The sequence below is a fragment of the Pongo abelii genome, chromosome 5 (genome assembly GCF_028885655.2).
Source record: "Pongo abelii isolate AG06213 chromosome 5, NHGRI_mPonAbe1-v2.0_pri, whole genome shotgun sequence".
In the NCBI taxonomy this organism is placed as follows: domain Eukaryota; kingdom Metazoa; phylum Chordata; class Mammalia; order Primates; family Hominidae; genus Pongo; species Pongo abelii.
Window position 1 is genome coordinate 91,830,427 of NC_071990.2, and position 27,093 is coordinate 91,857,519.

Below are 27,093 nucleotides of genomic sequence, written 5' to 3' on the forward strand. Positions count from 1 at the left end.
GAACTGGACACTTAAAATTGCTAAGATGGTACATTTTATGATGTGTATTCAACCACAATTTAAAAAAAAGAAAAAGGAGAAACCCTTTTGTAACCTAGCATTTTCTACTTTGTTTGACCATGAAACATGTTTTTAAGAAACAATTATTAACATTTGGAGGAACAGTTGGAACACAGTTATGAAAAACCTCGTGTGTATACCCAGCATTGCATTTAATTAATGTGAGCTGTAAAAATTTTACTTTCTTGCCTAAAACCTATGACTCACATGACAGTGAAACTCCTTGCTTGTATACAAGCCTACCTGATATTTGAGCATAACTGTGTGATTAAGTCCTCAACTTAAACAGTGGCCCCAAATTAAGAAAAATGTGGCAGTAAAAATCTATACAACTTGATGATGGGTGAAATGAGGAAAGAAAATAGTTATACATAATCCAGAAGTTTTAATTGGAGTACCTGGTAGATGCAGCTGCCATCAAACCAAAGGAGTTAGGAAGAGCAAGGGGTAATGAGACTTGCTTTGATCATGTTGATGAGCTTTTTTGGGTGCTGTTAGAGCTACAGGACAACAAATAATTATGATCAGGGCCACAGAAGACAAGGAACTTTGGGATCAAGGGCAAAAACTAAAGGGTTAACCTCGGAAAAAGATGGATGGATTCTCTCATACTTAAATAAGAATATGAAAATTCCTTTTCCTAAGGTGATTCTACAGCTAATGAAATGAAATGGAAGTAGCAGAGAAAAATAATACATTGGTAAGAATTTCTGGACTGCATCCTCTTACTTTGAACAATTTTCTTTGATTTTAGGCCTTTTTATTTTTCCATTTTGAGAAACTCTGTTTAAAGAATACACTTTAAGGACTTTAATTGCACCTATTATTATAAAGGCAGTCAGGGAATTTAGGGCAGTGATTTTAAAATAATTCCTTCTGACTTTCTATACCCTCATAATGAAAGCTATACCAAAAAATTCGTCTTCACATGTTGGTCGTAAAGAATGCAACAGTTTATATTCAGACAAGAGAACAAAAGGCATCTTTGATCTCTGGAGTAAATTATTCAAAATGCCATAGCCTTGCACCAAATGAGTTAAAATTGCTTAGTTTTATTCACAATTTAAGATATAATACTTGTTACAGGAAGACATTATCAAGTTTAGAGTAAAGGAAAAAATGATATTCATGCTGAGTCTGTTACTACATGGCAGACAACAATCGTGGAATTTGAATGTGTAAATGAGGATGGACGACAGGGCCTATGTCCCTTAGGTATAGTGCTTAGCACGATCCTGAGTACACAGTAGGTGCTCAAAAAATATTTGTTGAACAAATGGATCAATAATCAAATTGGTTTCTGAAGGTTAAGAACTGTTATCATCAAAGAGCTGAGCTGCAATGAAATGTGTATCCTGAGTGCACTTTAATATTGTCACTGATATCTAAGAGTTAGGGGAGGGATCCTGGGATGGAAAGAGTGTTAGCACTCAAGAGAGAAAGGGATGGTTTACTGTACTTCCACAAAGGTCAGTCATGGGGAGTATTAATTGTGAGGGAGACTAAAAAACATTTGGGCTGAATGTCAGGGGAAGTTTTTGAAGAGTAAAGTGTGTTCAACTACACAACACAACCAGAGGTAAAGACCCGAGGGAGTGGATGGAAGTCTCAATGGCTGAACAATTTACAAGGAGACTGAACCCAGTCCTAGAGAAGTGGGTGGGGACTTAGACACTTTGGAGAGTATGCACTAGAAGAGCTTTCAGGTTTTTATGTTGTCTCTGTTGTGAACAACTATGTTGGAGTTTTCTAAAATGCAAAAAAAAAAAAAAAAAAGCGTGTGTGTGGAAGGGTCTTCGCAATTTGGAGAATATTACAGTGTATAACAATGTTAAAAGGAGCTTGTGTATTTCAAAAATGATGCTATCATCAGGTAAGATTCTAGAAGGACAAGCAAGAAGCAGATGATTCATTCTGTAGTGCTTTGAAATGGTGTATTTATCAACTATTCATATAATTAAATATAAATGTCTACAACAAAGGAATAGAGTCCAATTCTAATTAGAAAAAGTGAATTAGTGAATTCCTTTCAGGTCTATGATTCTCGGAAAATTAAATTTGAGGACAGTGATGCCACATAGCTTAAAAGTTCTCAAAATCTCTAATGTCCCCTGAAGCTAAAAATCCTCTAAAATCAGCCTACATAATGAAGCCTTTGTTATAGCTCAAATTTACTTATATTATATATAGAGAGTGCTTTGTGCTGCATATTTGTAAGTTAATTTTAAAAGTTGAGCTATTCTCATCCAGGAAGTGAAACTGCAGGTCACTTCATAGAACCCAATAAGGAATTTTGTTCCAGAATGAAAATACTTTTAACTAAAGAAAGTTCTACTCAACTCCACTACAAATCTACTGCCTTCAGCTTCCTGGTGCTATTATCTAAATTCACTTGTTATTTTAAGAAGGCTCACCGCAAAAGAAATAGTATCTTTTCTAAATTATTACTTAAATAATTTAATAAAGGCATGTGATTGATTTCATGGGACAATAGTATTTGTGGGGATATATTTGTATGTCATCAGTTTTACAGATAGTTAAATATATAGATATAGATACACATTTAAGAGAGAAGGACAGGGAGACAGAGAGAGAAGAGGGAAGAAAGAACTGAGATAGTCATTTTGAATTCAGTAGAACCTTTCTGGTGAGTCATGACCCAACAGTGGGTTTTTTTCTTTGGTTAATGAATATATTATATGGGGAATCTTTTTAAGATTTGACTTTGCTAAATAAATAAAATTAACATTTTTAATATTTTAAGTACATCATATAAAAACTGCCAGAAAGATTATCATCAATTATAGGCAATGTTTTAGGTGGTCTGACTTGAAATAATTTTGGTTATCCATGAGATGATCAAAATTAATGTTATGGAATTTTTACATTTCCAGGGTGAGTCATGATTGAGGAGTCAGAGAGAGTGACTCAGAAGAAGAAATTGTAGTGGTAAGAAGAGTCAGGAGGGCTAAGCCCTCTTGCAGTTCTGAAGGCCCACTGGACATTTCCCCATAGAGGTCTCAATGGCAACTTAAAAATCAATCTTATCTTCTCTATCAAAGGCACTGCTCCTCTTCTAGTCCCTGTTGTAATTAATGCTAACCAAATCTACTAGGTGCCCAACTGAAAACTTTGAAGTGAAAGCAGATGGAGCTTGAGAGTCACGTGCCCTCACCACTGGCAGGGATCTTCCATGCCTCTCTGGGGGCCAGAGAGACAACACTGGTTTCCAGAATGCCAGTGCGCAATCACTTCAGTTTGTAAGTGTTGATTTGAATGCAAACTACTTTGAATGAAATTGTAACTGGTGTTTACAAGAAGTATCTACAGGATGATAATAACCACTTTTTTTTCCCTTAAACCAAACTATACCTCATCTTGGGTAATTTATGAATTGCGATTATGAAAAGGTGATAATAAATAATATGGATTTTTACTAAATTTTTCTTCAACTTTCTCACCTTTGCTTTATCATCTTCAGTTAGCAATAAAATGTTATGAGTTGAAAAATGACAGTATCTTTGACAATCCCTAATTTTTTGACCGACTTTGACCTTGTGTACCAAACAACTTTCGTGAGGATAAGAGTAACAGTAGATTCTCTGTTGAGTTTCCTCACAGGCCTGTCTATAGCAGAGCTGTGGCTCCTGCAATTTGATCATGTTCACTCCCAATTCCATCAACAGTGCCATCAATTATTCTTTATGTCACGATACTAAGACAATCAGTGATTTCCAAGACTTTTCAAGCTTACCCATTTCAAAGATTAGGTGTCCTCGTTTTCTTTTCTGGGCAATGACTCTATATTTTAGATACTTTAGTTTAAGTGTTCAGAGATTGCCAAGTTCTCTTTCGACCTTATTTTGTTTATGATGAGATGAAGACACTTTGGCGTAAAGAACTCTGAGGGCTGACTGAATTAGGAACATAAATTAGAATAGTCCCATAATAGTATTATTATATTACATATAATAATACTGAGTCCCATAATACTTCCATTATACATAATAATAATATTACTTTATATATGTTTTCTTGTACCATGAATGTAGAAAGAAAAGCGTGTCCCATGGGAGAGTTCTCTTTTTGGCTTTTTCCACAGAAAAAACAAAGAACATTCTAAGAGCTTCAATATCTAGTGAAATGCATTATCTTTTGTGAACAAAGAGGAAATTTGCCTTTAACTTAAATAATATTTTGGCATTAAAAAAGAAGGCTGTAAGAGTGGCTTTCAGAAACCCTATCTTACCTAAGGTTATGAAATGATAATGGCATCTGCCCAACCTGTTTGATAACCTACTTTCTTACAACAGAACCAGTAGGCATGTCCCTAGGTAAGCCACCAGTTTCCAATCCTACCCACCATCGTTGACTAAAATTAACTTCATCACTTAGAACAAGAGCAATGACAGAGATACAAGAATGAAAACACAACAAAAATGTGAAATAACAGTGACTTTTTATTTCCAAGTTATTGGGTTGGGTAATACATTTGGGAAGTTTGTGCATAACCTGATTCTTATCTAAAAATGGATTTCTTATATCTGCAGAACAAGTTTAAGGCCACTGTGCCACTGTTCCCCAGTTCTACCCCCAGACATGCTAGCTCTGCCGTTGTACTAGGGGCTGCCTGTGCTTCCTGGGGAACAGCCATTTGGTGTTCCTTTAAAGCCAACATGAACCATTAGAGAAAAATCAAGCTGAATTCACCAGCCCAGAGACATCTGACAGTCACAAAAGTTCTCTTCTTGCTTTCATGTTCCTGGGAAGCCCTGGCTTTCAGTACTCTATGGTATCCCATCTTACAGAGCTCACAAAAGCATGGTTTGGTGTGGGAACGATGCTGACAGGACCGCCCGCACGTTGGCTGTCACTCCAGGCCCGTCTTCACTCAAAGGCCATCTATTCTCCACTGCCCATCTGCAATTAGTGCTTGTCGGCTCTGTGGAATTTATCTCTCCAGATTTTCTAGCTGTAATTATAGTTTCTCATTTACAATGGAACGTTACACTCTTTTTGGAGCTACTTCATATACTTGGCAGCCGACTAAGGTGATCATATGTCCTGTTTCTCTTTATGTCTTTCTTTTAAAACCGGGACAGGTCTTTGTTTTTGCTGAAGTTTGCTGTTTCTCCTTGTTACTGATGTGCAGCCTCCTTTGTGCTGACAGCCAAGAAAATTCTGGACCGCTGCCCTGTTTGCCTCCAGAGACTGATGCAAAGTCTTCAAAGTAAAGTCAGTGGGTTTTTTTCAAAATAGAGTTTACTAGAAACAAGACATCTTCATGCTTATGAGGACCTTGCTCTCCACTGCAAAACTTTCAAAGACTGACAGGCTGGACTTGGCCTCTCTGAGGTTTGCAAACGTACTTGAAACCACTTGAAAAAAAAATGGTTTCAGCAGTGGCAACAATGAAGTTAAGACTCAGTTTTATTTTAGTTTAGTTTTTCATTTGGCATGATAAAAAATGTTAAAAAGTATTTTCAGTTGAATGTTCTTCAGGCAGACCCTGAAGACGACTTTTTGTCAGTTCTCAGTAAAAGTGTGATCATGAAATAATTGTTTAAGCAAAATTCCCTCAAGCCTATGTATTTTGCTGCTGTCATGGAACGGAGTATCTAGTTGCATGTGATAGGCTTTGGCTGCATGAATTATTATGGCTCCTTCTCTTATACTCAGTGCTCAGAAGGTGTGTTGTTGTCGTTTCTTGAAGCGTGCACACATGATCGCTGCCTTATTTACCTAAGAACTGATCTACCTAATCACTGAGACACAAACAAACATATCATCCACTCCTCTCCTCCAGACCATATGAATACATTATCCATTTATTTGGTGTTTGGCTCAGGTCTAAATGAGTCATTTAATAACCCCTGTTCACAGCAAGTTAAGTTGCAATCAGCTGGCATCCACAACTCACAGGATTGTTAACCGTTCCAACCAGGATCAGAAACCGCACTCCAGCCTTCCTGAAGGGCATTATGCAGCTTTGCTTCAGCTATCATGGCAGGAGTTTCAAGCAAATCTGTGCTTTAGGTAATAAAATGGCCACGAGAACTATAAGGGTTTCAGAAAATAGATGTCAGTGTCTATTCTAAGGTCTAGAAAGGCCATTGATAAAGCTGTTTGTAGCTGATTATCATCATAGACTGAGAGGCTCCATTCCCCTCCTGAGGCCTTTGGGCACTCCACGAGAAGCACGACTGCCTTAATCCACATAAAGGTCATTTTGTATGAAAGGTCAGTGGCACTCAAGAATGCAGGAGAGATGACAGAGTGGTCAGAAGAAAGACTAAATGCTTCCACATAAACTGCATTCTTTGTATTTTTAAGGACATCGGCAGTCTACTCTTTTTTCCAATGGCACCACTTTCTAACATATCTAATTAATTATTTATTATGCTTATTGTTTATCGTCTGTCTGCCACTTCACCCCACCTCCCATTCCCCACCTGGAATTCCCAACCCTAATTCTCTTTTTTTTTCTTTATTATTATTATTATTATTATTATTATTATACTTTAGGCTCTATGGTACATGTGCGCAACGTGCAGGTAAGTTACATATGTATACATGTGCCATGCTGGTGCACTGCACCCACCAACTCGTCATCTAGCATTAGGTATATCTCCCAATGATATCCCTCCCCCCTCCCCCCACCCACAACAGTCCCCGAAGTGTGATGTTCCCCTTCCTGTGTCCATGTGTTTTCATTGTTCACTTCCCACCTATGAGTGGGAATATGCAGTGTTTGGTTTTTTGTTCTTGTGATAGTTTACTGAGAATGATGATTTCCAATTTCATCCATGTCCCTACAAAGGACATGAACTCATCATTTTTTATGGCTGCATAGTATTCCATGGTGTATATGTGCCACATTTTCTTAATCCAGTCTATCATTGTTGGACATTTGGGTTGGTTCCAAGTCTTTGCTATTGTGAATAATGCTGCAATAAACATATGTATGCATGTGTCTTTATAGCAGCATGATTTATAGTCCTTTGGGTATATACCCAGTAATGGGATGGCTGGGTCAAATGGAATTTCTAGTTCTAGATCCCTGAGGAATCGCCACACTGACTTCCACAAGGGTTGAACTAGTTTACAGTCCCACCAACAGTGTAAAAGTGTTCCTATTTCTCCACATCCTCTCCAGCACCTGTTGTTTCCTGACTTTTTAATGATTGCCATTCTAACTGGTGTGAGATGGTATCTCATTGTGGTTTTGATTTGCATTTCTCTGATGGCCAGTGATGGTGAGCATTTTTTCATGTGTTTTTTGGCTGCATAAATGTCTTCTTTTGAGAAGTGTCTGTTCATGTCCTTCACCCACTTTTTGATGGGGTTGTTTGTTTTTTTCTTGTAAATTTGTTGGAGTTCATTGTAGATTCTGGATATTAGCCCTTTGTCAGATGAGTAGGTTGTGAAAATTTTCTCCCATTTTGTAGGTTGCCTGTTCACTCTGATGGTAGTTTCCTTTGCTGTGCAGAAGCTCTTGAGTTTAATTAGATCCCATTTGTCAATTTTGGCTTTTGTTGCCATTGCTTTTGGTGTTTTAGACATGAAGTCCTTGCCCATGCCTATGTCCTGAATGGTAATGCCTAGGTTTTCTTCTAGCCAACCCCAATTCTCTGCCCTCATTAGCCCACCTGACATATGGGAGGCACTCAAAAAAATGATTGAAAGACTATATGGAGTGTATTCTTATTTTTAAAAACTGAAAAAAAATGAAGAAATGTATAAAAATATAAAGAAATATATAATAAAAAATATTAATTTCTCCTAACTTACTAAACAATTTCATTTACATTTTGAAAAGGCACATGCACTATGGATCTATGCATAAATGTGTGTATATCAAAACTACTATTTATCAAAGCCCCTCCCTCATTTATTTTGAGAATCCCCAAAGGGATGCATGCTTCCATCTCTCAGCTTCAGTCAATCTGCATCAGTAGTTCTTAGCTGGGGTTGTTTGGCCCACCCTCCAATCCTCACCCACCCACCACCATCAGGACACTTGGCAATTTCTGGAGACATTTTTGGCTGCCACTGCTGGGGTAGGCGTGCTGCTGGCATCTAGTAGGTAGAGGCCAGGGATGTTGTTAAATTTCCAGCATTGCACAGGACAGTCTCCATTGCTTCTACCATCAAAGAGTTATCCAACTCAAAATGTCAATGCTGCTGAGGCCAAGAGACCAATCTGCATTCTTCCTTTCTTGTTCCGGCTCCCTCTGGTCCTGTTCCCAAGTCTGTGTGGCCTTGCCATGATGTCTCCTTCCGATGCCTTTCTACTCATTCCAGCAAGACCAGTGCCCTTGCTGAGGGTGCCATCTCCACATCCTCTCAGCATTTGCAGTCCACAGATGGCTGGTGCCAAGTGGGCATCCATGCAAAGACAATAAGAAGTGCCTCCTTACCACCTCGGTGCTCTGCACATAGCTTTCATGACCCATAGGCAGCTGTGCTTGTGCCCAGAGACTCAAAGAGGTTGACTTCTGACCCATCATTCATCATTCAGGGCTTCACTAAGTTTGTCATGAAAAACAGTTTTGGTTCTCATTTTTCTAAATGTAAGAGTTCAAAGTGGGTTCAAGGAGCCAGCTCAGAGACCATTAACTTGAGTGCCATTTTTCTCCTAATAAGGCCCTCCCTAACTTGAAACTACAGGTCCCTCTCCAGCTCCCCTTTGTAAGAATGCGAATTGGAAGATTCTGGGAGAGAAGAGCAAAGGTGGGTAGAGAGCTTTCTGCAAAGCAGTGTTTCCCCCTGGCCTTTCAAAAATGCCCTATGTGTTTACTTTTGCTTAGGAGAATGAGAATCCATTTTTCTCATTAATGTTTTCTTTTTTTTTAGATATAAAGGAAAGATGTTAATTTTTATTTACTCAAATCCTCTTCCATATCTTGCAATAGCCTCATAAAATTTAATTTACTTAACTTTCTCCTTTTCTTAAATAAACGTATTCCTGAGAGTTTTGTGCCTTGGGTTGCTATCGTGAATGATGTATTAAAAATTATATATTTAAATATTTTGCAATTGTAATATCTGTGTCTCTCTCTAAAATCTGAATAGCTATATATTGTGTATGCAATCATTTTAAAAATTATTTTATTAATGAGAAAACTTCTTCAATTAATTATCTTAGATTTTCTAGGTGAACGCTTATATTACCTGAAAATAGTGATAATTTGTTTTTTCATTTTCAGTACTGTGTTAGCCTATGAAACACCATTGTACAAAAATAGGATTTAAAAGTGCTTTGTCTAGGCAGATATCTCAATACGAGTGAGTGGCTTGAAGCCTTTATCAAAATTTGAACAGAGTGCTCCTTCTTTAGGGTCGATGCAGCCCCACCCCACACAGTACACAGTGTGTTGAGCAGAGCAGTGGCTGTATTTTAGCTCTCACTTGCCTCTTGCCTGGAGCCCTAGACCAGGAACAACCCACTCAGATGTAGGAGGTGGTTCCACCCAGACCACATAATTTGCTTCTTTTCTTTTCTATTTTATGATTTATTGCTTTGGTCAAAATTTATAGAAAAAGGTAAATTAGTAATGGTGATAACAGTTAACTAGTTTTTTCTTAAATATTATTGAGAATGCATTTAGGATTTCACTATTAACTCTGCTGACTTGAGATAGATACTTGTGGATTTGAGATATTCAATAGTAATATGAGTTGGTTTCACCTGCATAAACAAATTAATGGTTTTTCTATTTTGCAATAGTGACCAATTAGAAAATGGAAAATAGATCCCATTAATGATGGCAAAAAATATATTAACCAGAAATAAACTTAGGAAGAAATGTGCATTATATATATGAAGATCACAAAACTTTATTGCCGAACATTAAAACAAGCTTTCATTAGTGGAACAACATACTAATTTCTAGTTGAAAGGATTCAAACTTGCAAAGATAATCAATTCTTCATAAACTAATATATAAGTGCAATGCATTACAAATACAAATCCCAGGAGGACTTTTATGTAAACTGATAAGCTGATTCTGAAGTTCATCTGGCAGAGTAAGTGCTTGAGTCTAATTCATAGCTAATACACTTCAAAAGGAGGTACATGCCCTATGAAGATTCAACATATGTAAACTATAGTAATTTTGAAAGTGTAGCATTGGTACAGGAAAGACAAATGCATCAGTCTTATTGAAGAGAGTCTAGAAATATATATGTGTGTGGGTGTTTGTAAAAATTCGCATATATATATATATATGTTAGCTTTCCAAATCAATGGGAAAATATAGACTACTGAATAAATGAACAGTATTAAAATAATTTTCTATCAATCTAAAATAAAATTGGCATTTCCATCTCATATCACACACATAAAATACCAAATGGATTTAAGACCTAAGTGTAACAAACTAAGTTATGAAAGAATTGGAATAAAACATGAGAGATTTATGTATACATATTATTTAGGATATGCTAAGGTTTTCTCAAGAAGGATATGAAATCTAGAGGCAATCTAGAAGCAAGGTATGAAAAATAGAGCTTTAACTATTAAAAAATGTTAAAACTGGTTGTAGGAAGATAACCTAAAACATGAAGACAGTGCAGATTAAAGACAGAAAAGAAAACACAGAGCTTGCATAGAAGGCAAAGAGTTGACATTTATATATATAATGTATATATCATATATAAAATATTATATATGATATATATAATATATCCGATATATTATATATGATATATAATATATTTAATATATAATATATAATATAATATATAATATATATAATATATAATATATAATATAATATATAATATATATAATATATAATATATAATATAATATATAATATATTATATATGAAGCTCTCCCACAAAGTAATTAAATTTAAAGCACATTGAAAAGGGCATTTTATGAGTAATCTCTTAATCGTAAAAACAGATAAAGAATTGATGCCCAGAGAACTCAAGTAACTTGCTCAAGGTCACATAGCTTCCAAGTAGTGGAGGCTGGATTTGAATGCAGGGAGTCTCTCTATAGCTGAAACAAACACCATGATTTCCTGCCTCCTCAAACTGATACTAACCAATATTGGGGAATTTGGGGAGCACTTTGGGAGGCCGAGGCGGGTGGATCACCTGAGGTCAGGAGTTTGAGACCAGGCTGGCCAACATGATGAAACCCCATCTCTACTGAAAATATAAAAATTAGCCAGGCATGGTGGCAGGCACCTGTAATCTTAGCTACTTGGGAGTCTAAGGCATGAGAATCTCTTGAACCCAGGAGGCGGAAGTTGCAGTGAGCCGAGATTGTGTCACTGCACTCCAGCCTGGGCGACAAAGTAAGACTTAGTGTCCAAAAAAAAAAAAAAAAAAATTTCTTGTATATTGCATGAGTAGAAATTGACACAAACTTCTTGAAAGAAAGTTTGATAATCACTTTAAACATTTATTACCTAAATTATGTTTAACCTTTAAATCAATAATTCCCTTGTATTCACCAGTTTGTTAAATATGGAGTTATTTAATTACACACCAAAAACACTACAAATAAGGCCATGGCATAGAAACATACAAGGATGTTTATTAAATTTAATTTAACAAAGACTAATTATACAAATTGACTTTACTGGTAATGCCCCTCAAACTTTTAAGTAATAGCTAATTTCATCACCACATGGATTTTTTTCAGAGCATATAAAAATAATGAAAATCTACCAAGTGCATTTTATAAAACCAGCATAACTCTTCAGCAACCAAATCTAACAAAAATGTTACAGAAAAATTATAGACCCATTTTGTATATGAAAATAGAGTTAAATATGGGGTTATTTAGTTATACACCAAATATGTTACAAATCGTACCATGGCATACAAACATAAATACATCCTTCTGTGTTTCTATGCCATGGCAGTTTTTGTAATGTATTTGGTGTGTAATTTGATAATATTGCTTCTCTCTCTGAAACTGCATGTATATAAAGGTTTATTTACATAAATGAATCATATGTTATACTACACATTAGCACATTTATTTGTTTCATTTAGAGTTTCGGAAGGATTCACACCGGTTGCTAGTGCTCATGTTTTGGAAAATGACAAATGTGGGAGGCAGGTATGGGGACTTCCATTTAAATTTTTTTTTTTTTTTGAGTCAGAATCTTGCTCTCTCACCCAGGCTGGAGTGCAGTGGCATGATCACGGCTCACTGTAGCCTCAACCTCCTCTGCTCAAGTGATCCTCCCACGTCAGCCTCCTTAGTGGCTGGGAAGTAGCTGGGACTACAGGAGTGTGCTACCATGCCCGGCTAACTTTTTGTGTTTTTTTTCTAGAGACGGGCGTTCTCACTATGTTGTCCAGGCTGGTCTGGAACTCCTGGGCTCAAGTGATCAGCTGGTCTTGGCCTCCCAGAGTGCTGGGATTATAGGAGTGAGCCACCACTCTACTTTTTAATATATAGATATCTGCATTGTTAAATTGTTAGGGTGACCCTGTGGTAAATCCAAAATAATCAAGAGATACTTTTCTAGTCAGAATTTTTAAAGAGGCTGCTTTTTATTGGTTATGAATGAATTTTGCTTGTTATCCTTTGTTTTTTCCTCATGTATTGAGATTACAGAATTTTTCTTATTTGGCTGATTGATTGAAAATGTCATACTAATAGATGATTAATATGAATGGAGATTAAATGATCCTTACTTAAAGTCTTAAGAAGACTTAAAATCTTTTTTTTGTCTTTCCCAGAGCTCAATGTTCCATTAATATATGATTAAATGTTATGGTTTGTATTCATTTAAAAATTTCAGATTTATTTTCATATACGAGATGCATCTATATCTCTTTTTGTAATATTTTTGTTAGCTTTTGGTTGCTGAGGAGTTATGCTGGTTTTATGCTGCATAAACCAGTTATGCTGGTTTGGTAGATTTTCACTCTTTTTATATGCTCTGCAAAAATTCATGAGGTGATGAAATTAGCTATTATTTAAAAGTTTGAAGGACATTACAAGTAAAGTCAATTTGTATAATTAGTCTTGGTTAAACTAATTTTTTTGTCTCTTCAAAGTTTCTCCTACTTTTTGAATTATTGGTCACATCTATTTTTCTAGAAATTTAAATTTAATCCAACTTTTAAACTTTCATTGCACATAGTATACTCTTATGATTTATAATTCTCTCTATAGAGTGTAGCCCTTCAGTAATTTCATTTTTGTTTATTTGTATTTTTCTTTTATTGATTAGATTGTCTAGAGATTTGCTTATTTTCTTTTTTCTCCCTAAGAACCAGCTCTAAATTTTTTGAGAATTTAAATTTGAATATTTGCTTTAATTTACATTTTTGGGACATTTACTTTTGACATTACTCATTAGTTTGTTTTCTTAAAGAAACCTTTAAAGGAAATATCATAGTGCTTTATTTTTCTTCCTTAGATTTGCTATATAGATGCAATGTTAATGATTTCATTTTGTTTATGCAAAACTGGTCATCCACAAAGTTAGAATTATGCCATTAGCTACTGTCCCCATTTCATGGAGAGTGGCAATTTTAATGAATATGTAAATATGGTGATTACTTTTAGAATAAAATACATATATGTTTACAAATAAATAGCTTGCTTTTTTGTTGCTGCTCTTACAGAATCATAGAGGCATTAAATGGAACTGATTATGGAGTTGGTATATAAAACAAAATAGTTTACTTAGGAAAGAAAAGCATCTCAGTATCTTAATAAACATGGCCAGACTGAAGGAAGGAATTCTATATCTCTAACTAATACCTATACCTTGAGGAAGACAAAAGATTTGTATTTACACAAAGATAAAAAGAAAGTGGCAATCATCTACCACTAATACTTAACAATAAGGTTTAGTCTATGATATGCAGGGTTTAACAGTTAATCTATTTAGCAAGCACAGGTAGACCATGGTGCTTGAAGTATGAAATCTTAGAGCAGAAATAGACAGCATGGTAAATCCTAAAAAGATAAAACGAAATTGCATACTTCCTAATTTCGAAGACAGTCCATCCACTTTGTTTCTTACTTGGTGAGAAAATGGTTGAAGGTCTCTATGACAGTAATTTAGCTAGCCCAGTATTTTTAATTCATTTATTTGTACAGTTAGATGGAGAGATTTGGAGCATGGAGACTGGAAAACGCTGCCCTTTTGGAAATAGCTTGAATTCCTGATAAGTGAAATGCCATGTAATGCCACAGGAAGGCAATGAATTAGCACAGGGCTGTGGAAAGGTTCTCAGTTTGGGAGTCCGTTGGAGCTCTGCTTAATCCTGCTCCCTGACCCTAGGAATGATCCCTGGGCAAGACAGTTAACCTGTCTTCATTTCACTATCTTCATTTGATAACGCGAACGATACTACTTACCTTTCAGAGTACTTGTGATGATTAAATATAAACTATGTGTAAAACATTTTTAGAAATCTCGATAAAATACTTTTAAAATGCTGGTGAATAAGTAGTAAATCTATTTTTAATATGATGATGTAACTATTATTAAAAATAAAATCCAGTGTCTTTTGTGGTTTCCAACTGAAGGCATCCCTGACATTCCTCAGTCATATCCTTGGCATGTTTCTGTCATTCAGCACTGTAATTACTTTCATGACAAAGGCAATTCAGTTCCACAAACATTTACCAGGTACCTGTTCTGCTTAAGACTAGAGAGAAGGTGATGGAGATACAAGAGCTAGAGGAATGAGGCTCCTCCCTTAACAAATGTAGATTCTATCCATCACATTCACAACCCGATTACTTGACCCAAACAGTTCTGATTAGCAAACACCATATGTCCAGCACTGTCCTCTAAGTTTAATTTGCCTGAGGCATTATTCCTCTGAGTACCATAGATTTTTACTGCTCTCTTACATTTAACTTGTCTACTTTTGTGTGAAATCAGATGTGAGAACAGGAAGAACTGCGAAGAACTCTTGGCCCTTCAGTGGTCCAAAGTGGAAACAGTTATATTTTATTAAAAATGAAGGGGTTTAGCAAAGCATTTTAAAATAGAAATGGTGTGGGAGCTCAGCAGGTCATGAAAATGCCTTCAGAAGAATTTGCTGAAGGACTCTTTTCAGGGGTAAAGATCAAAGATCAGCCATTCACAGCATAAAGGCAGCAGTGTTTTTCATTTTAGCTTGTTCAGTATCATAAATAAACAGAGATATTGTGTGCGTAGATTGGTTGTGGCTCTCCAGATTTGAGAGGGAAGAAAACACATAATTTCAACATGTGAAAGAAATGTGATGGGAATATAAGAAACTTTCAAATCTAGGAGTGTAGGGAGTGGGTTTCCATTTAGTATATATGTGAAATCTTCCAGGATTCTGTGAATTTAGTCTTTTTCTATTGTGACATGTTTGATTTAAAAGGAATTCAAGTTCACCTATTTGAAACAAAATTTGCCATCACTATCTGTTTTTTTTCCTCTGTCAGAAAATATTAAGAGAATCAGCTTTTAAAATGAAGTTATAAAATCACGATTTTCATACATTCATTTGAATGCCCACACAATACAACATACGATGATAATCTCACATAAATATGTAAAGGCAATTTAGGTCAGAAAATATTGATTTTCTTTTGTAAATCAGTAGGGAAGAAAATACTAAATAAGGTGTATAAAAGCTTGTTACAGTTTCTGAGCTGTGCTATATAAAATGTCGTGTTAAGTAAGGAAGTCTGGATTCAACTATTTTTAGAGCTCTATGGACACATATCTGCTTGGGTAGTATGATAATAAATAAATAGTGTTGATAAATAGATAGGTAGGAAGTTCAGAAGATCTACCCACACTATTTTGTGCAAACACTGAGTTCACTAGTGCTGTGCAGGATTTTCTATGAAAACACTATTTTGGAGATATTAATTGGTATTCAATGCTTCTAAAGGTTCTCATTGTTAAATGAGTTTTAATTGAGTTAAACAGCTTTGCTCAATGAATTTAATATACAGTAAACCTTGTGAATTTTCAATAAGTAAATGTAATACCCATTATTTCCTAAATTTGTTAATAAAATTGTGGGTATATTCTTTTTAGATTGTTTTTTCCAGGACTATGCTATTTTGAGATAAAGTATTATTTACACAATTCTCAAAGTATAGACTTATTGCATTTTCTTGCTTTTTTCTAAGTGTTTGCCCTTTTGAGCTTTTCCTAGATAAAATCACAGAGCGGTCATAGAGCATCTGCTAGCATTACTTCATGTGACTAAGTAAAATGTTAATGCGGTCTTACCCAGCAGGATTCAAAGCATAGCATTAACTCAGAGGGGATGCATGGAAATACTCTGTGCTAGTTATATCTGTTATCCCTGTCCTGGGGAATGGACTTTAAGAGACTATGTCAAATAGTAGTAAGTTCATGAAAAATAACATGATGCTGAAGGGGCATTCAAAACTTTCTAATTTGGGGAATATGGAAGTAATTAGAGATGTTTAACCTGGATATGAGATAATTAATTAAAAACTACTATGGCCTTTAAATATTTGAGAGAATGGCATTTAGAAGAGTAATTACGTGTGCCAAAATGGGTACAACTTGATCTAACATAGACGTAACCAGGTTACAGAGTTTTGGGCTCAGCATAAGGAGATACATTTCTGCAGTCAGAATTGTCCAAGAATAACTGTGCCCTTAGGAAGTGGTTGTGTTCAGCCTTAAACTCAGCAGAAATACTGTAAAGAGAAATGGGGGCAGTCTTAAAAAAATTACAGGATGAAATGACAAATCAGATCCTTTGAACCTAGAATCTTTGTGAATTCTACTACAAAATTTCACTTAAATGAGCATGTATGCAAAACATAAATTTTCCATGCTTTGATTCAAGATTGTTATTTCCAGCTGTATAGGAAAAACATGATATTATTTTAACAGGTGTATTTGAAGTCCTTTAGGACCATTCTGTAAGTATTTTTGTAAACAACGTGAAGTATAGAATCTCTAAGGAGAGAATGGTTCACTTCTTCGAAAAATAGAAATGAACTAACAAATGACTTCTGTTTTGATAAGTGGCTTATTAGTGACAGGGTAGTAAAAGCCAGAAGAGAATCCACAGTATATAACCAGAGCAGTGGCACTTATAGACATTAAAATTCTATTGTTTTTCTATACAAAATTCAGGTTCTGTCCTAATGATATGAGTAAATTCACCTTGAAATAATAATAAATGCCTCATGGTGACCCTGTGGGGTAAGAACTATTACAAATGACAAAGCTGGGGCTATAAGAAATGAAGTAACTTGCCCAGTCAGTGTAGAGAACATTTCTGGTTTGGAAAATACCAGTTTCTTCTGATTTGGGGCAAAATGAAAATTTATATTTCCTGGCTTCATTTGCAGTTAGATATGGACATGTGGCATGAAGTTCTATTCTAGTCTCTGGAAGTTTGAGTACTTATGTGGGACAGCATGGGAAATGCTGGCCAATAATATCACTTTTTTTTCCCTTTTACATAGGCTTTTAATCATGCGATTCTGCTATCATAGTCCTAGCTAACTGAACAACGGCTGACCTGACCCAGGGGAAGCCATCTACAGATTGCCCAGTGGTCCATGAGAGATCTGCGTATAGATTTCTGTCCAATTATAGTGCCATAAGCTGGGATGGTGTCTCATCAACCCAATGGGATGCTCTTTCTCAGTGAGTATAGACATGAGACATATAGAGAAGTAATCAGCAAACACTAAAGCAACAGATGCTGAGGGACTCAGAGAAGCAAAACAGTCAGCAAAGCCCTGAAGTGGAAAAAGTAGAATTGACAGTGCTGTTGTGTGATTGTTAAAGAATAGTAGTTCTCCTTCCTTGTGTCCCCATGTAATTTATATTGAAACATCCTGCCCATTAACCACGTCCATTAGTTTTCTATAGTTATGTACCAAATTGTCACAAACTTAGTGGTTTAAAACAATAAAAATTTATTACCTGCCAGTTCTGGGGGTCAGAATGCTGAGATGGGTCTGCTTTGGCTAAATCAAGGTATCAGCAGGCTGTGTTCCTATCTGGAGCTCTGGGGGATTGCATTTTCTTGCCATTTTTAGCTTCTAGAAGCTGTCTTTATTCCTTGGCTCATGGCTAACCTTCCATCTTCAAAGCTAGCAATGGTCAGTCAAGTCTTTCTCACAATGCCATCTCTCTGATTCTGCTTCTTCTACCTCTTCTATTTAAAGACCTTTGCAATTACGTTGGATCCACTCAGGTTTTCCAGGATAATCTTATTTTAAAGTCAGCTGACTAGTAACCTGAAATGCAACTAAAACTTGAATTATCTTTTGTCATATCAGATAATATATTTCCAGGTTCTGGGGATTAAGATTTGGACAGCTTTGAGGGCCATTATTCATGTTTTTTTCACCAACTGTAATATAGGTGGATTTTTTTGCAAATATTAAACTGCATATATTAAACTCAGGTTATTATTTCCTGCCAACCATCTACCACTACTACTAAACAATAAAGTTTAATCTATGATATGCAGGGGTTAATAATTTATTTAGCAAGCACAAGTAGACCATGGTGCTTTAAGTAAGAAATCTTAGAGCAGAAATAGACAACATGGTAAATCCTACAATATATGGCCACAATATGTCTCAAATTTTAGCATATAAGATGATAATTTGTTCAGTACTCAGAACCACAGAGCGTTATAATAATCTGAGCATTATTCAGATCCCAGTGACAAATAAGGTATCAGAGGCAGAGTTTTAGTAAATTCTTTATATACTGGTGTTTTAAAACATAAATATGAGTATTACATTGTACACTGATGAGTACATAATTTTTAAAGAGAGTATCATATTGAGGGTTCAGATTTACTGAGAAGTTCTCTAACTACAATTTCTCAAGTAAGACAATAATTCCCTTATATCACTTTCCGGAAAAGCATTCTCTTTCTCTGATAGTATCTATCAGGTAATGAGAATCTCACTACTCTCATGAGTCAATGGATTATTTTGATAGTTGTCTGGGGTGATTTATGCATAAACATGGCAAGTGAACATATGCATTTATCTCTGTCTCATTTCTCAAGGGACAAGGACTAAAACAAACAAACAAACGAACAAACAAAGATACCAGCCCACAAGGGCAAACAAACGGAGAAGAAACAGTAGACAAGAGAGAAAACACAATTTTGGAAGATGAAAAATAAATGGAGAAGTGACAACTGCTTTAGCAGAAGCTGAAACATAATTGCCTACAGAGTGGTGAGAATAAGAAGCAAGGTAAAGAACTCTGCAGATCTTCAAAAAAGCTGAGGACTTGCAGACCCCAAGTCGTCTGAAAAGTGCATAGGGCTACTTCAGGGCAGACGGATTGGCTGTAAGTTGTTCACAAAGCAGTTAGACTCTCTGATCCCCATCCCCTCATGTTGATTTTCTGGATTCAGTGACACCAGGTATAATGGAGTAACCCGCCAATGACCCCAACCCAAATTCTAAAGTCAACATGCTCTACCTGTTAACACAGAACTTCCAGTCAGCTTTTTAGTGTGTTGTTTGTGATTATGAACAGATAGCCAAGAACCACATTTGAGGAAGTCCTCCAACATAAAACCTAGAGATCAAAATGAATAGAAAAGAATTGAGCACAGAAAAAAGAAAGAAAACAGACAAAATAGAGAGTATAAAAAAACTTTAAAACTATTGTTAATCTCAAAGAAAAAACAATTCATCCACAAAACAAGAAGGACAATTAGAGAACAGTAAAAGATTCATGGAAACTATCAAAGAAAGAAAACATGAATATACTCTGGAGGAAAACGACATGTAGTCTGGATTGAAAGAGCCTACCAAATGCCCACCACAATGAATAAGAAATAAATAAATCAAAACCCACATCTAGAAATATCAGAACTTTAGAATATCAGGGCCAAAAAGAAGACCCTAGGAGCTTCTCAAGTAGGGTAGGGTGGTCATGAAATAGTGCATATACATAAAAATGAAAAAACAAAATGCCAGAAGAAACTGAAGTCCTCAGTCCTAAAACTGTAAGGAACTGAATGCTTCCAATAACCTGTGTGAGCTCAGAAGTCAATTCTTCCCCAGTTGAGCCTCAGAAAAGACTGAAACCTTAGAAGACATTTTGATTACTGCTTTGATTGCAGATTCATGACCCACAGAAACTAAATTGTTTTAAGCTGATACCTTTATGGTAATATTGCTACAAAGCAATAGATAACAAATATACCTGGCAATATTACTCAATTGTAAGGGTAGAACGAAAATATTTTCTGACATGTTAGACCTAAAGAATCTTGGCTGAAATTCAACTTTCCAGAGCTCTATGTCTGCCAAAACTGATGGCATTCAAGAGAATCTAAGGCGTGAAAGAGTAATGAATGACAATAACAGACAAAAAGTTGGGCTTGCATGTGGTAATTATGGTGGGAGTATTTTGTTGTGAGCAATATTGGACATCTGAAGAAGAACCATACAATCTAGTTTTTGGTAACATCATACAATCCAGAGCACTGTACTTTGCAAATAGTACCCAAATAAATAGGGGGGTGAGAGAATTAGTGAAATAGAAGTATAAGAAACTCAAAGTACCCTGGTGCAAATAGCATTTGTGGTCAGATTTGTTCATATAACTAACACTGTCATAAGCAATGGTATCTTCAGCTGCCAAGAAGGGCATGTGGGTGTTTATATGAATTTCACTTGCCCCACTGCTACCCCAGTTCCCAAAGGGACTAGGAATGTTTTTTTTGTACGATGTGAATTAGGTGATATATTCTCCTTCTCTTATATAGAGGTTTTAACACTCACTCCACTCTAATTACAGTTCTTTCCCTCCTTAGGGCCTTCTCACTTACTGTGCCGCTGGTTTTTGAGCAGATATTTGCATGGTTTATGCCCTCACACCACTCAGCTTTGCTTAAGTATCACACCTCCGGAAGCTTTTCCCTGTTGTGGTGCCTCAAGTACTAGTCCCTTGCCCTGATTTATTTTTCTTTAAAGTGCTTATCATTATTTATTAATTTTACACACCTCCCCCAAACAGATTGTAAGCTCTTTGAGAGATAGATATTTTTATTCATTTTTCTATCCCAAGACCCATATAGGTGGCGAACAATTAATATTTAAGTGAATGAATGAATTAAATTTCAAAGCCAAACTTTCACATTTCTTCAATTGAAGAATGAGATACAATAAGACAATAATCTAAAGTGGGCTTCATTCTATACTATTTAAAGATCTTCTAAATGTGCACATTTTCTACAAAGAATTAAATGCAAGAAAGTTATAGACAGATCCAGTTCTAAGGAAATTCAAGGTAATTAGAATAGACTACATACTTTGTATTCTCTCCACAATTACAAATTTATATCATTGTAACAGCAAATACACTGGCCCAACTGTGTCTTCTTAATAGTCATGAAACATGAAGATAAAGGCAGGGGTAAAGATTGGTATTATGTTATTTGGTTTTTGAGATTCTGGGCATTATTGACTCTAAAAGCGATGTTTTCCTTAATGTATTGGAACTTTAGGCAGAATGGAAGAGAGCATTTACCCCTTTCTGACCATCACACTTAGTCGAAACAAAAGCATTGCACAGTTGAGAAAAAGAAAATCCCGAGGCCCCCAGCTGGCAGAACGGACCATCATCCTGGCCAAGAGGACCACAGAGAAACCATGGAAACTGAGTTACTGGCCATGATGGGATGCAAGATCAAGCATGCCTTGCTATATCCCCTTCTTTGCTAAGTGCCATTAGGCTTTCTTCTCTAACAGAAACCAGCCCTTTTGAAAGACTCTTTCCACTCTTGATATCAACCAACCACCTGAGGCTGCCCCTTCCTTTTTGCAGTTTCCACACAAGTGACCAGCATTCCTTTCGGATAAGAGACTACTGAGCATGCAGCGGTTCTGGCCAGTAGATGGAGGATGTGCACTGAGTGCCTTCATGTCCTCAGTCATGATGTCAGAGGGCTGAAAACTTCACCTTCAGTTCCATGGGGAAGATGAAGCACGATTGCATATAGGCATGTTTCTCCTTTCACAAATATTCATGACTCCTCCTATATATTAATATGCATACTCACCCACCCCATTCAGCATCAATTCCTGTTCCCTTTGCGCCCCGCTCAAAGTGTCTGTTTTCAGTTTTTGCCTGGACTGAAGCTTCCCAACCTGTCAGAAAGGCTACCTGCAGGCTGCAACCTTTTATGAGAAATAAAACTCCCCTTTCCAAATTTATGAACCTTCTCATTCTTCATTTGACACCGTGCATTAGGGGAAGTAGATAGAATCTCTGAGGTAATTCCATCCCCTGGCTAGTTAATTCTTTTTAAGTTAGATATCTACCTCATTGCCTGGCATTAATAAATGTTTAATAATATAAAGAAGAGATGAGAATTGAAGAACTAGCTTCTAAATGTGTTGAAAAGCCAGCAGGCCATAGGGAGAAGAGGTGAGTTTGCAAGCTCTTCCCAGTGTTACACCCCACAAGATGCAGCCAAGCAAAGGAAGGCTGACTTTTCAGAAGCCATTGTTACTGAAGTGCAGATCCATGGTAGGCTTGAAGATAAGGCAAATGGTGTTGCTGCCTCTACTGGTAATACTAGGCTCCTAACTCAATTCTTTCAACTCACCTGTGTAGTTCTAGATTTTATAAAATGTAATTATACCCAAATCCCTTCTGGCTTTTAATAGAGAAAATGTTGAAGAAAACCATGATGATGACTATTGTGATTGTGTTATATAATATTATACTCATGTCTCGGTGATTTCCTGCAGATATTTTACAAACTTAAAGTTTAGATTTTGACAAGGGTGATGAACCATCCCAGTTTTCCCAAGACTTTCTGCTTCTATCACTGAAATTCTGCATCGCAAGAAGCCTCCCAGCCCCAGGCAAACCAGAACACTTGTGTCAGAGGCATTTGAACGAGAGCAACTCCATCTTGAATAGGGGCTGGGTAAAATAAGGCTAAAACCTACTAGGTTGCATCCCCAGGAGGTTAAGGCACTCTTAGTCACAGGATGAGATTGAAGGTCAGCACACAATAAAGACCATGCCAATAAAACAGGTTGCAGTAAAGAAGCTGGCCAAAACCCACCAAAACCAAGGTAACAACAAAAGTGACCTCTCTCTGCTCATTGTATGCTAATTATAATGCACTAGCATGCTGAAAGACACTCCCACCAGTGTCATGACAGTTTACAAATGCCACAGCCATGTCTGGAAGTTACCCTATATCGTCTAAAAAGGGGAAGAACCTTCAGTTTCAGGAATTGCCCATCCCTTTCCCAGAAAACTCATGAATAATCCACCCCTTGTTTAGCATATAATCAAGAAATAACCATAAAAATGACCAACTAGAAGCTCAGGCTGCTGCTCTGCCTGTGCAGTAGCCATTCTTTTATTCCTTTACTTTCCTAATACTTTGCTTTCACTTTACTCTAGGGACTCTCCTTGAATTCTTTCTTGTGCAAAATCCAAGAACACTCTCTTGGGGTCAGGATCCGGACTCCTTTCCAGTAACAGTTGGCTACCCTTAGGCATTCTCTTGGGCTGCAGTCCTGGCAGGACCATAATTAAGGCCATGATAGGTTGTCTGAAATTTAAAAAGCCATTGTTTAACCTTCCAGAAGATCTTCATTTCCATTGCAATCACCGATACTTAACTATTGCTGTACCTCGACCATGAAGAGCAGATCATACACTGCTTTAACCCAAGGATAAACATTCAACACTTAGTGAACCTCTCATTCAGTAATTCTCCTCTTAGGATTTAGAGGTAAAACAAAGATGTATATATAAAGACATCCATTACAATATTATTTATAATAGCAAAAATTGGGAATCAACTTAAATGTCCAAAATGGGGACTAATTTAGTGAAATACATTCATGTAATAGAAGAGTATATAGCCATTTCAAGCTATCTAATGATGTGATAAAAGCTGTCAAAAAGACTTTTAACGTGATGAAAGATGTAAAATTGTGTATACTTAATAGAAAAAAACTGGAAGGAAATATACACAAAATGTTGATAGGTTATCTTTGGATGATATCAAGATACTTTTTCATTTATTTTCATGCCATTGCAAATGCTATTATTTTCTCTATAATCATTATTTGAAAATAATTGTTGAGAAAACCACTAATTCCTTGTTTAGAGGATTTTCAATTTTGATTGCCTAAAAGTTGTCTGGGAACTTTACTAACCTAGATTTTTTGACTCTACTTTAAAATATTATAAATTAAGGTCTCAGTTGAAGCTCTTGCACCTGCAATTAAAAAAAAAAAAATACCCTGAAAGATTCTAATGCATGTGCCATGAGTCATTTGGAAAAACAATAGGGGGAGTGTGTCTGTCTATCTTCAATCTATTGTCTATTCTTTGGTCTAGCATGTTAGTCTAACATGCAGATAGAAGAGGTGGTCCTATAATCAGTCTGATGTCAAGGCACCATCAATTGCCCAACCACAGCTACCTCAACCACTGATTAATGATTGAAAGTTTACCATTAGATCTCCTTTCCTTTAGCCTGTGATTTACCACTGAGGGATTACCTCTGAATCACTTTTGGAGCTCTGTGACTTTTGCACAAATGCATGCAAGCATACACAACATACAAACATGCATGTGTGTACACACACACACACAGAGAGAGAGAGGGGGGAGAGAGAGAGAGAGAGATTCCACGTCGAACCTCTGAAATCAGCGTCTTGAAGTAGGAGGCTGAACGTATGCATTGAAGTGGCTCATTAGGTGTTTCTGATATTTACTCTCTTTAACAACTACTGTATCTCTGTAGCCTAAGATTCAAAATCTTGTTAAAACACGAATGCCCTTGAAGGATAAGACTTTGAAGCTGTTAGCAATTATAAGCATCTTAGTAAAATTGAATTTGTCAGGTTTTTTGTTAAAGTCAATTTTCATGAAGATAGAAGGAACACAAAGATCTGGGTGCATGAAGAGGAATGGAGAGTAATTTAAAAAGAAACAAACCACAAAAGCAAAACAAAACTCCCAAAAGCCAGCCATACAAAGCAGCTACTGGAACTCCCAGAGACTAAGTGCCAACCTCATCATTTTGCATAGGCAAGCCCCTGGCACTGCAAGGGTGGTTTTACCAACTCCAAAAAATAATTAGGTGCTATTGGTGAGTAAAGTTTAAAAGTTAAATTGCTCACATCTTAACAATAGCTGAATAGTCAATGCAGCAGAAAGTAGCCATTTCATTAGCGCTTTTTGCAAGACCAGTAAGTGGTTCATTATCAATTATGCAGCACTTATGCAGATTTGCTTTAGACTTACACCTCCAAGGCCACGCTTCCCACATTTCTTAATTTTCTCCTGTATTTAAATGGCTGGGCTTCAAATCTGTGCCTGGGTTGTATTCTCATTCCATCAAGGTGGGTCAGTTCAAAAGGAAAAGTGGGAATTTCTGCCACAAAAAATATTTTTTTAATAGAATGCATTTTAACTTCTTACCTGCTAAGTTCCAAAGCTAGCTCATTCTTTTGAAGAATAAAGTGAGAAATAGATAAGTTTTCTAATGCTGAGGTGGAGGTCACAGGAGCTTTTCATCGGAGAATAATGGTTGCCTCAGAACTGGCCTGGCATCCCCTTGAAGACTCAAGATATGCTGCAGAAGCTCTGTGTGTATGTCAGGGAACAGAAAATAGTTTGAGCAGCTGTAATTTGTGCTGGGACTGCCCTGTGTTCAGAAACTTAATCCATTTTCTCATCTTCAGTACACCAAACGATGAGGAGGAACATTTTTCTTAAAGAGTATTTATAAAGGAGTCACTTAAATATATAAAGACAAAGAAGAATGCTAATTGTTCCATAGAGCATGCTCCTTCTTAAAAGGAATTGTAATAATGAGAATAGGAAAAGGTCAGTTGGAAAGATAGTGCATGATTAAGTAAAGAATTAATCAGGTCTATTCAAACTCTTCCCCTTCCACCTTCCTGGTGTAGGCTGCAAAGTGACTTGTGTTAATGTAGCTAGTTATCAAAGGCAAGAACAGCTGGGAAAGTCAGAGAACCATTAAATAGGGTTATTTGAAGAAGATATAACCCTCGCTTGAATAGATCTCGGTAACGTATGTGTGTGCTTGACCCTGATGCCTAGGCATGTTGTTCAAGACATTACACTTGAGCTGCTCAAGTTGCAGGAGTACCCTGTTCTATCTTCTCTGAATTCCTGGAGTATTCATGCTGATGCATTTCACTCTTGGACTCTTGTTTCTAGGCTGGATCTACATCTAGACCACAAATATGGCATAACCTGAACATATGCTCTAAACAGGCTTAGGAATGAATGAGCAGCTCTATTGAGCCTCTTTGGACAATCACTTCAGTGAGAGCTTCACACAAATAAAACATTCTGGGAAGCCTACTATTTTGCTGATGATCTGACAGTGATATAGAATGTTAGAGCTGGAAAGCAACTTCTATGTAACTGGGACCCTTTTACAATTGAGAAATCTGAGGCTTGAGAGGCTATGATAATAATGCTGGCATAAGAACAATGTACAACCTAAAAGAATATACACTAGATAGTTGCCTATGTTACCATTTACTCACAACTTCCTGAGTTGGGTAGGATAATTACTGCCATTTTAATAATTAACTCTGGCTCAGAGAGGTTAAGTAACTTTTTGAAAGCAACAAGGAAATGCCCATGCCAGAAATTGAACACTGCTTAATTGAATCCAAAGGGTATGCTCTTCTTTATATGTAGGTGTTTCTCAAAGCTGGCTGATGTTCAGAAGCACCAGAGAGTATAAAGCTGGCTTTGAAAACACTGTCCTCTACCGCACTGCCCTGCAGGATCCTGCCTGAGGTCTGGAGGCACTGAGAGAGTCAGACTGGGTTTGCATAAAGACGTGCCAGCTACTGGCCTACTCGATTCCACCCACCCTTTTGTTTTATGCTGTGCATCCTAATTTATCTGACTTTCGAGCCAGAGCCAGTAGTCTACCTTCCATCTCTAGTGCTATTTGCAGTTAGTCTCACTCTGAACCCTAACCCCAGGCAAGCATTGATCTGCTTTCTGTCTATAGATGCCTTTTTTTGAAATTTCATAT

The 27,093-nt window shown here is 36.6% G+C and overlaps 1 long non-coding RNA gene across 3 annotated transcripts in view; it reads left to right on the plus strand.

Annotated features, from left to right (window-relative positions):
* LOC129059993 (uncharacterized) overlaps nucleotides 1-22,243 on the plus strand; it is a 29,505-nt gene extending 7,262 nt beyond the window's left edge. For all 3 annotated transcript variants that reach the window (XR_008526290.2, XR_008526289.2, XR_008526288.2), the window contains 3 exons: nucleotides 17,501-17,684; nucleotides 19,072-19,361; nucleotides 21,535-22,243. This is a non-coding gene — a long non-coding RNA (uncharacterized LOC129059993). The remainder of the gene's footprint in view (nucleotides 1-17,500; nucleotides 17,685-19,071; nucleotides 19,362-21,534) is intronic.
* The last annotated feature ends 4,850 nt before the right edge of the window (nucleotides 22,244-27,093 follow it).